Raw genomic sequence first — 12,484 nt, 5'->3', positions numbered from 1 at the left:
TATAAAATGCTAGTAAATCTAACTAAAAAGCGACAAAAAAATTAGACAGTGTAATGACATGGCTAATAATTTTAAAACATAAGAGATTATTACTTAGCCATACATTAGTAGCAGTAAAAATGTCAATGATGTACTGTCTTAGACAAAATATAAATTAGTAAGGTATATAAAATAATTGAAAAGATTATTTCAGTTAATCGATGATTAAAGAAATAATTAAAATTACATGTTGTTTTTTAAGACTTCAGTCCAAATTGTTTTGCAGGTGTTTTTTTTTTTTTTTTAATAAAAAACTTCCATCGAAGAAAGAATGTGAAGAGGTAATGAAACCTTCTAGCTTGGCTAACAGAATCGAAATAACTACACTGGACAAAGGGCAAAACATCAGGCTTTCCCTCCCTTAGGACAACATGAACATTCTAAATTAGAGACTGGCAAATTTAATACAACAGGATTTTATTGAGAAGGAATTGTACCGGGAAGTAAGAATGACTTAGTGCTGGGAATTTATGAAGCAGGCTTCTCAACCCTGCACACAGAAGACTAGTCTCTGAGAACAGTCCGTGAGAAATGCCAGTGTTGCCATTATAAGTCCTCCTTCTGGATCAAATGAGATATGGACAAAGGAGTGGAGCCACTGGGAAGTGAGACAGAGCTGCAGCCTGCTCTAGGTTGTAGCTAGTTAAAAAATAATAGGAAAATATCGAATTCACAATAACAACAGAATTGCAAATGAGTCATAATTTATAATTGCAATGAAAGTGTAAATAAGGCTTAAGAAGTTGGGCTGGCAAGATGGTTCAGTGGGTAAAGAACTTGATGTATCAGCCTGGAGACCTGATTTTTATGTGGAATCCATTTAGATTCCACACAGGTGTTCCTTAACATCCACTACTCACTATCGACTCCCAATAAGAATAATTTCAAAAAATCAGAAATGAGACTATGGCAAAAATGCACTAAGATTACCAAAAATTAAGTAGAAAAAAAATTCCCATGATAAGATGTAATGGGTATTCCTGAACTGTGTAGTGAAGTAATTCTTTACCTGTGCTACATTTCTTGTGCTGATGCAGTGTGTGGGTGAAGTTCCTAGTCTTCTTTTTGTCTTCTTTGCCTTCCTCCCTCATTCTTGTTCGTTGGATCATTTGTTAGCTTGTTTGATTGGAAGTATATATTGCTAAGATGGTTTAAGCCCCCCCCCCCCAATAAATCCTGGAAGGCATCTCAATATATTTGAATTCTTCTGAGATCAAAATGCAAATGCTAGAGTCTCCCCTCCTGTCTCTCTCTTGTGTATGTGTACAGACACATTATGTTGCTGTGTTCCTATGTGATGCTATACTGTTAGGGGATAGCAATATAAATAACTGGCTATTTAATTTATTATAACACCATGGTTTCTTAAGCTATATATTTTTCCTTGCTTTTTTTTTTTTTTAATATACCAATTTGATGCAAGCTAGAGTTACCCTAGAGGAGGGCATTTTTGAGAACGTCCATCTATAAGTTTGGGTTGTAGGAAAGCCTGTAGGGCATTTTCTTAATTAGCAATTGACAGGGAGGGTTCAGCCTATTGTGAGTGGTGCCAGCCCTGGGCTGGTGGTCCTGGGTGCTATAAGAAAGCAGGTTGAGCAAGCCATGGGGAGCAATCCAGTAAGTAGCATTTCTCCACAGCCTTTACACTTTGTATCAGCTCTTGTCTACAGGTTCCAGGTGGAGTTGAACCCATTTGGGTTCCCTTCAATTGCCATGGGATCAGGACATGTTGTAATAGTGAATTAGTTAATACGTTAGCATGAGATTATGCTGTCACATATGTGTGTGTATATAATATTCAATTTAAGTTTAAAAATAAGAGTACACTACACATATTACACCATAAATTTGGTAAATGCATTTCAAGTGTAGTTAACTAGCAAAGATGAAAGACATCATGTGACCCTCTTCCCTGCATGAAGGGAAGTAGCAGGTAGGACTGGGAAACACATGTCCTCCAAAGGGTACTGGGAGAAAGTGGGTTTGGATTAGATGCTATCTTCACAGTTCTCACGGTTTCCCTGAAAGCTCTATTCATTGAGATAAATTGATGCTGCATACCCGGATATTTTTATTACTTAGCCAGTTGAGCGGCCCTGCTTTGCATGATGTATAAGGTCATTGTTTTGTTTTCCCAGGCTCCCTGACTAAAAAGGAGCCGTATTCTCACAGCACTGTGGTGATTACTAACAGAAAACTGCTTGACATGGCTCACTCTCATACACGTGGCCAGTTTGGCCACTCTTAGTTTTCTCTGATTAAAATACGTTTTTAAAAACTCATGTGTGTGCTGTGTGTGTGTGTGTTGTGTGCATACACTCACACACGTGAAGAGTGCACACGAGCATGTTTGTTTTATGTTTTATGTGTGTGTACAGGTGCGTAAGTGTGAAGGCCAGAGGACCTTGGGTGTAGCTCTCATCTTCCACCTTAAGACAGTCTTTTCTTGGTTGCTGCTCCATTTGCCAGGCTAGTTGACCTGTGATCTTCTGGGGGGATTCATTCATATATATATATATATATATATATATATATATATATATATATATATATATTCCATCTTGCTGTAGGAGCATTGGGATTGACAGGTCTGTGCTTGTGTTTAACCTTACAGGAGCTCTGGGATCCAAGCTCCAGGCCTTATACTTATGTAAGACTTTATCCTTTAGGCCACCTCTCAGACCAAAATTCTACATTTAAAGTTGCAGACATTAAGGAGAAAATATTTAACAACATATTTATTTATGTAGTCTAGTAAATCTACAATAATCTTAAGAACAAACTGTAGCATCTAAGTGCAGTTTAGGTAAACAGTTTGCGTTACTGAATTGTGCCTAGATTTCTGACTACTTTTGTTTAGGTATTGATTAATCTGCTACTGATATTTTCATATTCTTTTTCCTTGTGAGCAGTAGGCTTTTGTTTATGCACTTGGTTGACATTATCAACATGTAAAACACATGTGAAAGAAACACCCAGAAAGTAAGATATTTCCTGGTGGCCATATCTTAGTGAAAATCATTCCTTATGAACAGCCTTGGTGATGGAGGCTCTGCTTCTCCCCACAGAAAGATTTGTCTTTAACCTGTGTTTCTGATCTGAAATTAACTGATGCTTCCCACCAACTGGAATTTAACATGGCCTGCCTGTGCCACAACTCAGAGAAGTGGTTTTGGATAAGTGTGCTGCAGAGCTAAGTAATTTGACTTCTTCCTTAGAAAAGCAGAGAGGATGAGGAAGGAGAGAAGGAAGAGGGGGAGAAATAGGAAGTGGGGAAGGGGAGGAAAAAGAAGAGGAGAAGAAAGAGGAGAAAGAGAAAGAAGAGAAAGAAAGGGAGGAATAGTAAAATCAGCAAAACTACTTCTAGGGTACTAGAAAATTTATTTGGTGGTTATTTTTTTTCTTCTGGTCTCCTTCCCTATCCATGCATAGTAATTGCACATATTAATGAGGTTTATTGTGGTTTTCTTAGAGGTAGCTGTGAACATTTACAGTTGCAAATAATGAAATCCGTCACTAAAGCAGTGTTAGATAGACAAGACAAGAAACAAATTCTGTGACTCACATAAGTACTCAGCCAAGCTTGAAGAATGATACAAAGAAGTAAATCCAAACCCAACCAGAAGGCATTGTTCTCTTAGCCAGATTGAAGAGACATACAGTCTCTAGTGCCAAGCAAGGGACAGTTTGTGGTTACAGTCACCATGAAACAAAATACACCTGAATTCTCTGTCCATGAGAGATGCTTGCTTTTTCTCAACAAATAATTTTTAAAAGCTGTAAGTCCCAACTTAGCTCCTCTATTATTATAATAAATAGTGGAAGGCCCTATGGACCTGGACCAATTTTATACTTCAATTGAACACATTTCAATTGAACAAATTGAATTAGAGTTTATCTTTTCTTTGCTTTATTTAGTTTTAAGCCATCATCAATCCCCAGATCTGGGCCTACTGGGTATTCATCTCAGTTACTTCTGCTGTCTCTATAGAATCTTCCATTTGTTAAAAGTCTGAGTGTAGCCTCCCCAGGCTTGGGAAGTGCAGGTACCATAGAGATACTTTGCGTCTGAACTTTTCTGGATTGTTGTGAAGCATGGATACTTGGGCTGAGGCTCCTCAGGTATACAAGCAGCCCTCTCTCTCCAGTGCCCTACTATCCCAATGCTTGACTATGGAAGCCCCTCTTCCCAAGTCTTCAGAAAACCTATAGCATCTATTTCTTCTGCCAGAGTCACCTGCTTTCTTCCCCTTAAGTTCCTGGGAGACAAAGGAAGAAGGACATGCTGTACACAGGGCATTTGTTTCACTGGCTGCCTGAGGTCTCAGAAAGGATGAAAGAATTCCATTATTCTAGTGTGATCAGAGAGATTAATGGGGCATTTTTATACATTAAAACCTAAGACTTAAAGAGTTCCTATTGCATGATTATCTAAATAAATAAATAATTAATTAAATACTACCTGGAGCATATGTTCAGTTGTTCTGTCTGTGTTTCCTGAAAACATTGGTTAGACGGTTACAATTCCTTAAGAGTTACTCTTTGTGTATCAACCAAATGCTTTTGTAATTAATCTAAGTCCCTCACAATATGGAGCTCACAGAGAGTCTTAAGGTTACTTTTTTTTTTCAATAAAAGCTTCAATGAAACGGGTTCTTTTGGTTTCCTTTTGTTTTATAAATAACCTCAGTCAGTTCCTTGAACTTTAACTCAATTTGGGTGAACTGCTAAGGGAACCGACAGCAAATTGTAGCATGGTGCTGGATTCGGAGGCACTCACTACATAAGCAGCTCACAAAGACAGCACCTGCAAGTGCCTGCCGGTTCATCCTTTGAGCAACAGACATTCTTGAAGGAATTGTAGATTGCAGACTGCGATGTGTGTTTTTTTTTAATCATAAAATGGCCTTATAAAGTGTTCACTGTGTAAAAAATAATACACAGCTCAGTGACTCAAAAAAAAAAAAAAAAAAAAGAGAGAGAGAGAGAGAAAGGAGTACAGTTTCCTAAATAATGCCAGAGCCTCTCTTCCAGACTCATTTCTTCACAGTTCTGAATTTTATGCTGATCATATATCACGGGTATTTAGTAAGAAACGGGGAAAAAACATTAGCTGTTATTCTAAGCAGTTCATGCTTGACTCTTAAAAATGTCAGGTGGTTCCTATTTTCTGCAATTATCTGTGAACAGTACATCCTCTGGTCCTGCCACTCAAAGTGTTTTCTGAGGAATAGAGACATCAATACTGCTTGTGAACTTGTTGGAATTAACCCCCAAGCTCAGTAAACCCAAATCTGCATGTATTATAGGATAAAACAGCACACATGCTTGCCCATTGCTTAGGGCCCTGTTTAGATGAACTTGTCTGTAAAGCTTTCCAAAAAAGAGATGCCAAATTTCCTTCCACAGTAGTCTGGTGGGAGTTGAATGGCGGCTAGGAACTCCAGAGGAACTTTTGCACCCCACCCACTACAAGGTCAATTGTTCTTGTGCACCTAGCATTCTTTCTAATGAGAGGGAGAAAGCCACCTAGTAAATAAATGGTGGCAGGTTTTCAGGATGAGCATCACAAAGCAGGCCCCCAGTTTAAACGTTGGAACTCTCTTTGGGTGATCAAGGCAACAATCTGAGGATTAACTGAAGTTTATAGGTCGGTATTACTTCCTTATGCTGTGAATAGTGGGAGTTCTTGTAAAAGTGAGTCAAACTAGAGAATAAGTTATTTGCTATACATTTTCCCCGTTGAGTTAAAAGTGCCATCTTGTTGCTTGAGTGTTTGGTTCTGTGCTGTAACATGGAAGGCAAAAGTTCTTTCTGAAATGTTGGTAAAGCATAGGGAAATTAAATACCTCTACCTTTCTCATTTGAACCTTCTCTACCAAGCCCTTACTATGCTGTTTGCCAGATCAAGGGTAGCTCTGGCACTCTTTGTTTAGTGTGACAATAGATAACAGAATCCACAGACCATAAACATAAACCTTAGAAATTTTATTTAGTTCTTCATTGTAAGTGACTCTTCACCATTAGGCAATTGAAGAAAAAGATCACTAGCTCACTCGTATCTGCTGTCATCTAGCGACAATCAACACAAATTAAAAACGGGGAACGTTCTAGATCACATAGTTCAGAGTTTGATTTTTGGTTTGTTTTATCTTTCTAAAATGCTAGAAGCTAAGATTGTGGGTTGTTTTCTTCAGAAGAGATGGTCCAGGGCTGACAGTTGATTTTGTAACTGGTTTTGTTTTCCTTCGGTGGATTGTTTTGGGATGCACATCTCCTCTGTGCTAATTATTCCTAGTTCTAGTCTGGGAAAAGTTCATTGCTGTCCTAACGAAAGCTTATGATATCCTAAGGGCTGAAGGACTGATCTTATATAGAAGTTGTTTTATGAAAAAAAAAAATTGGGGATGGCTTTCAATAACTTAATGAGACCTATTTATTGTTTCAGCATGTAAGTTAACCTGACAACACTCTACGGAGATTTAGGAAAACACTTAAAGACATTGGGTAAATGACGATTTGGGTGGAAATTAAAGAATCAACTCCTACATGTGATTTCAGTGAATGCTGTGTGATGCAGGACGTCTCGTGCAGAACTGTGTTTTACTGTGTGTACAGTTGTTGGGATAACCCCCTGAAGATTCCTTTTCTGTCTGCTGACAGTCTGAAGAGTTGTCTTTATTATAGTCTCAGAACCCATAGGAAATTTCATTATAGAATTGGCATTGTTAAACGGAAACACCCCTTCCAGGAAATCATTATCTCGACTGTAATTTTAACAAGCCCCCCCAAACCCTGTCACCTTGTTTTGACTTTAGTTATGTTTTTAGAACACATGATTACATTTCTGAGTTGTGCTTACCCATACCCACCTATGAGGGAATAGTTATGAGCAAGAACCGCTAAGAGATTTTTCTCACTTTTAATTAAGTTTCTTAAATCCAATGGAAAATTGGGATTTCTACTGTAGTTCTATGACAGATAATGTAAAGGTTTGGGGCTTCTGAGTTATCTCCCGAATGGTTTGGAATATTGACTTGAGAGCTATGTGAGAGGAAAAAGGCATGCAGGTTTGTATATAGCCAGTTATTTTGAGCTGGTGATTGACATAATTATTTATCATATATGTGTGGATCTAGTATGTGGAAGATACTATGCCATGTCTCTGACTGAATCTCTGCCTCTCAAGGGAATATGACTACTAATTAATAGTTCTAAATATACATCTGTATTCTCTAGCTTTCTACTCTATTAGAGTTCCTTGAACCATAGAGGAAACCATGACATCAATCTGAGTAATCTGACAATAATTTTAAATGCCTTTCCATTAACATAGTTAATGGCAATTAGATCGTGACCCTTATAATGAATGTTTGAAGGGTTTTTATATTTTAATTGCTTTCTTGTTTCTTTTTAAACTGAGGCCCTAAGAATACTATGATTTTCCATTACCACTTAAAATTTCCAAGAAAATAAAAAGCCACTTAGAAGGCTTAAAGAAACTGAAAGACTATAAAAGCAAAAGAAGATAGATAGTTAATACCCATTCCTATAATGGGTACATAGATATGAATAGCTAGTGATTTTAATTGTTGTAGGAAATCATATCAAGGGAGGAGAAAACATTTGTACTAATCATAGCTCTGGGTGCAAGAAATGATTCCAACTCAGAGAGAGAGAGAGAGAGAGAGAGAGAGAGAGAGAGAGAGAGAGAGAGAGAGAAGGAAAGTCAAGGACATGAGAAATAGACCCTCTCTGAACTTGTTCCTTTGTAGAATTATTCTAAAAGCAAGTGATTAAGAAATCCCAGACACCCAAATTTAACCTCTCAAGATACTGTTTTCCTCTAAGGAAAAGATCTCAGGGCAGTGTTACTCAACTGTCAGCCAGAGCGTGAACTGGACAATTCGATGTCACAGGGCTTTCCATTGAGAGTTTCTTGATCATTGTGCTCATGAATTTTGCTGAATTTTGGTTTCTAGATTTTTCAAATAGACTTTTGACAATGTGTATGGGAAGAGAAGTGTATTGGATGTAGCTCAGTTGTTTGTCGTAGAGCAAATGCACTGCACAGTTTACTCTGTTTAGTAGAAGCAGTTGAAAGCTACTCACTCAGCAAACATTCCACCAAGATGTGCAGGAGACTGCAAGAGGCAGGAGACTGCCTCTGAGTAAGCAGTTCAACATCCTAACTGTTAACCAACACCAAGTAATGCCTTGGTCAAAAATACATATTTATTGCAGTGTACACATAGCATGCACTGATGGGTGAGCGAAAAGTAAGTGTTTTAGTAGATAGAGAAGAGAGGAGACTAAGGATGAATGCTGTGTGGGGAGTTGCTGTCATCTCTGTGTTCTCCTGCTGCAAGCCCTGTGTCCTGTGAGGATGCAGGAGTCAGAGTGGTAAAGCAGCTTTCACTGTCCTGTAGTGGCAAGCTCCTCTGTGTACCTACTCTAATACCCTCTGTGCTAGAGTTCTTTAGGAGGAGGGGAAATGCATCATGATAGAAATTGTTGGGAGCTGGCGATGGAAAGTGAACAAGGCCCAGGGGAACGTGGAATTTAGAGAAGACAGAAACAAATCTAGCCACGTATGCTGCAGTAACCTTCCAATCTTCCCTTCAAATAAAAGTGAGTACAGAACTTTACAAACTTCTTTAATTAAAAATACAAGACACCTAGTGATTATGGATTGGCAATAATAGTTAGATATAATGAAAGTGTGTGGAAACTACATAGCCAGAAGTAAACGAAATAAAACACTAAAGAAATCAGGAATTATAAATTTTGTGTTGTGGTAAATACAAACTAGGCCTAGTGGGAAACTAATAATAACAAGTAACAGCAATTATAGCAATATGCTCTATTGAAAATTATTTAAAGTGTATAACTTGTTCTTCTCTGGAATTTCTGTTTAGTGTTTTCAAGCTGGGGTTGATTATGGGTGACTAAAGTCTTGAGAATAAAAACTGGAGATAAAGGAGACTATGGTACATCTGTTCACCCTGCAATTTAAAATTTAAAGGGTTGCTTATTTTTTATTTTCTTTGCTATACAAAGTATCCTGACAAAAAGCAGCTTAGAAGAGAAAGGTTTATTTTTAGTTTCCAAGTTCAGGTTACAGTCCATCCTAGCAGGAAAGCAAAGGTGGCAGGAACTTAAAACAGTCATATCACATCCATATCTAAGAGCAGAGAGAAATTCATCCACACAAGCTTGCCACTCAGTGTACCTTTCCCCACCCTTACACAGTCCAGGACCCAAACCTAGGGAATGGTGCCACCAACAGTGGGCTGTGTTTCCCATATAAAACAATAAAGAGAACACCCCAAAGTACTCCCATGAGTCACTTTATCAAGATGATCCCTCTTCCCAGGTGACTTTAAATTATGCCAAATTGATAATTAAAACTAACTATCACAGGAGATGGTAATTAAGACAGGCAGGAAGCTCAGTGGAATGATAGGGAAACCAACCCACTCACAAAACTTTTGACCCAAATTTTATCCTTTCTACAAGAAATTCAGGAATAGGACATGAAGCAGAGACTAAGGGAATGGCCAAGCAGGAACTGGCCCAATTTGAGACCCATCCCATGGGAAAGTACCAATCCCTGACACTATTAATGATACTCAGATATGCTTGCAGAGAGGAGTCTAGCATGGCTTTTCTCCACCCAGCAGATGACTCAGACAGATGCAGAGACCCACAGCAAGTGGAGAGAGCTTAGGGACTCTTATGGAAGAGCAGGGGGAAGGATTGCAGGCCTATGAAAGGGATAGGAACCCCACAGGAAGACCAACCAAGTCAAATAACCTGGACCCTTGGGGCTCTCAGAGACTGAAGCACCAACCAAAGACCATACACGGGCTGGACCTAGGCCTCCTGTACATATGTAGCAGCTGTGCAGCTTGGTCTTCATTCCGACCTTGAACAACTAAAGTGGGAGGCTATTCCCACATCTGTTGCCTGTCTGTGAGGTATGGTCTTCTAGCTGGCCTGCTTTATCTGGCCTCAGTGGGAGAGGATGCCCCTAGCCTTACAGAGACTTGATGTGCCAGGGTGTGGGGAGGATGCCCAGGGGGCCCCACCGACTCTGAGGAGAAGAGGAGAGGGCATGGGGAGAAGGATGTGGGAGCAGATGTCTGGGAAGGGGGCAGAGAGCAGGTTGTAAAGTGAATAAATAACAAATCAAAACCAAACCAAACCAAACCAACCAACCAACCAACCAACCAACCAACCAAAGAAACAAACAAAAAAGAGGCATCAGAAAACTCAAGACCCAAAATAAAGCTTCACACTAGTCAGGATAAATAAGCTAGTCTTCAGCTTGGGCATGTTCAGAGTATATAGTAAAGTATTCTGCATCCCTCATAGGATGGAAATTATGCTAGCTATTAATGAGACGTAGGATAACTGTTGAAATTATTTATAAATGAGAAACATATTTTGAAAGAAACGGTACTTCCAAGTGCTTAGTAGTTTTGTGTTTTAAATGTCTCTTGTATACCAAGCTCTCACCTACTTGGATGGGAGAATGTGAGACCCGTTCTCTTAGTCTCTGCTCCATTATTATAGCTGCAGCTGAGGTATATGAAGGGGAGAGGGCTAATTTTAGGCAGACAGGAAGGGGTCAGTTTGTGACAGGAATTCACTAACTCTAGTAGGCTATCTGCAGGAACGCCCTCCTGCTACCCAAATTTAAATGTAAGACCTTACCGTGTTCTCAATAAACTGCTAGGCAGTTTACAGTAAAACCATGTGATTTTTTTATGATGTCCCTAGGAAGTGGGAAATAAAAAAAAGTCATTCATTTTCTTTTTATGCTTATTTCACAAACTTTAGTTAACTGATAGATTTGCACACCACACAAACACACTCACACACACACTAAAAATAAACCAGGGAATAGTTTGTGAAGGTCTGCCTTGTATTATGTTGGGAGAACCTTGTTAATGAGAGCTCACCTTAGAATCAGATAAACAAAGACCTTATGGCATGCGCTTAAATCAGCATTTGTCAGAGTGAGGGTCATGCATGACTCAGGAGGTTGTGAAATCTAGGGAGTCCCAAACAGAACTTAGAGAAAAGAAAAAAACCGAACAGACAGAAAACAGCAGAGTTGTCCTAGGCAGGACAGGCAAAACCAAATAATCGAATTTCAAATGAGTGACACAGCCGTCACCCCCCCACCCCCCACCCCCCAGTCAAGGCCAAACGTTCTGAAGCACATTTTCCTGAAAGTTCCCTGAGTTGCTTGTGATGAGGAAAAAGGCATTCAGTGACAGGCAACAAACCTCTCAGCACAGTGAACTGACACAGAACACCACTGTAGAGGCATGGACAATAATACATTATTTGTCAACACTTCAGATCCGAGAGAGCTTTAGAGTTGGAAATACCTCAAGTGGGAGAAACAAAAATGGAGTTCCAGGACTTGCCAAAGTTAGATAGCTGTTGGGACACGAGAGGCTTCTAGAACTCAGGTCTGTTTGTCCTTCACTATCCTTTTACCTGCCCGTCTGCAATGGTCATGTTTTTAAAGTTAGGCAACGCTGAGGCTTATTTGCTTTAGTGGATAGGAAATTCATCCCTAGACTTCAAGTAGAGGACAGCCCACAATGCTATAGGCTGGGGCTGAAAGGGGAAAGTCAATTTAGAGGTCCTTCAGTCCTGAGGGTCTAATCCTACTTCTAAGCAATAATTAACTAATTAGCCGAATACACGGTGTTGCTGCATGAGGGCACTTCCCATAAGTTCCTGTAAATGTCCTCCTTAGAGGGTTTTGACAAGACAGAGCCAACACAGAAATGAGCGCAGTGCGATGTATAAACCAGAGTATGGCCTTTCCCTTAGTTCTCTAGGAATAAACAATTTATGAAGTCATACAGCAAAATTAACCACACCTCGACAGGATTGCCCCAACAGGACCTGACTGACTCCACTTCCCTGTCTCCAGGTGAAGTCTTGAAAATTCCACCTCAATGTGAGCCTCATTACTCTCTGATCTGGTCTGATCCTGGGTGATGGTGGTCCTCCAGGATAGGAGAACTCCCTCCTCGCCGCCCCACCCCCTCCTGGGCCACCCTGGTCTACCCCAAGGAGGTAGGTCTGGGATTCCAGCAACTCCCAGGTTGCTGTCCTTTCGTCCCAGAAAAACTGCAAACCGCAGAAGCCACTAGATAACTTAATCTGGGTGTAAGCAAGAGACCCCGAGGCCTGTGTACTCTAGTGATAAACGGAAACATCCGGTTGAGTCAAGAAAGGGAACGCGGTATCTTTGAAAACTAATATAAACGAATAAAGGATAAACAAGAGCTTTACTGAGGGAGGCCCTCCTCCCCCCCCCCAACCCGCGCGCTCATGCAAGCGTGGGAGGGGACCAGTGTCTGCAGGGGGAAAAAATCCCCCACGTCCTTGGGTTTCTCTCCCGAGACTTAACTCT

This window comes from Arvicanthis niloticus, chromosome 7, assembly GCF_011762505.2.
Source record: "Arvicanthis niloticus isolate mArvNil1 chromosome 7, mArvNil1.pat.X, whole genome shotgun sequence".
In the NCBI taxonomy this organism is placed as follows: domain Eukaryota; kingdom Metazoa; phylum Chordata; class Mammalia; order Rodentia; family Muridae; genus Arvicanthis; species Arvicanthis niloticus.
Note: the sequence above shows the minus strand (reverse complement) of the source record.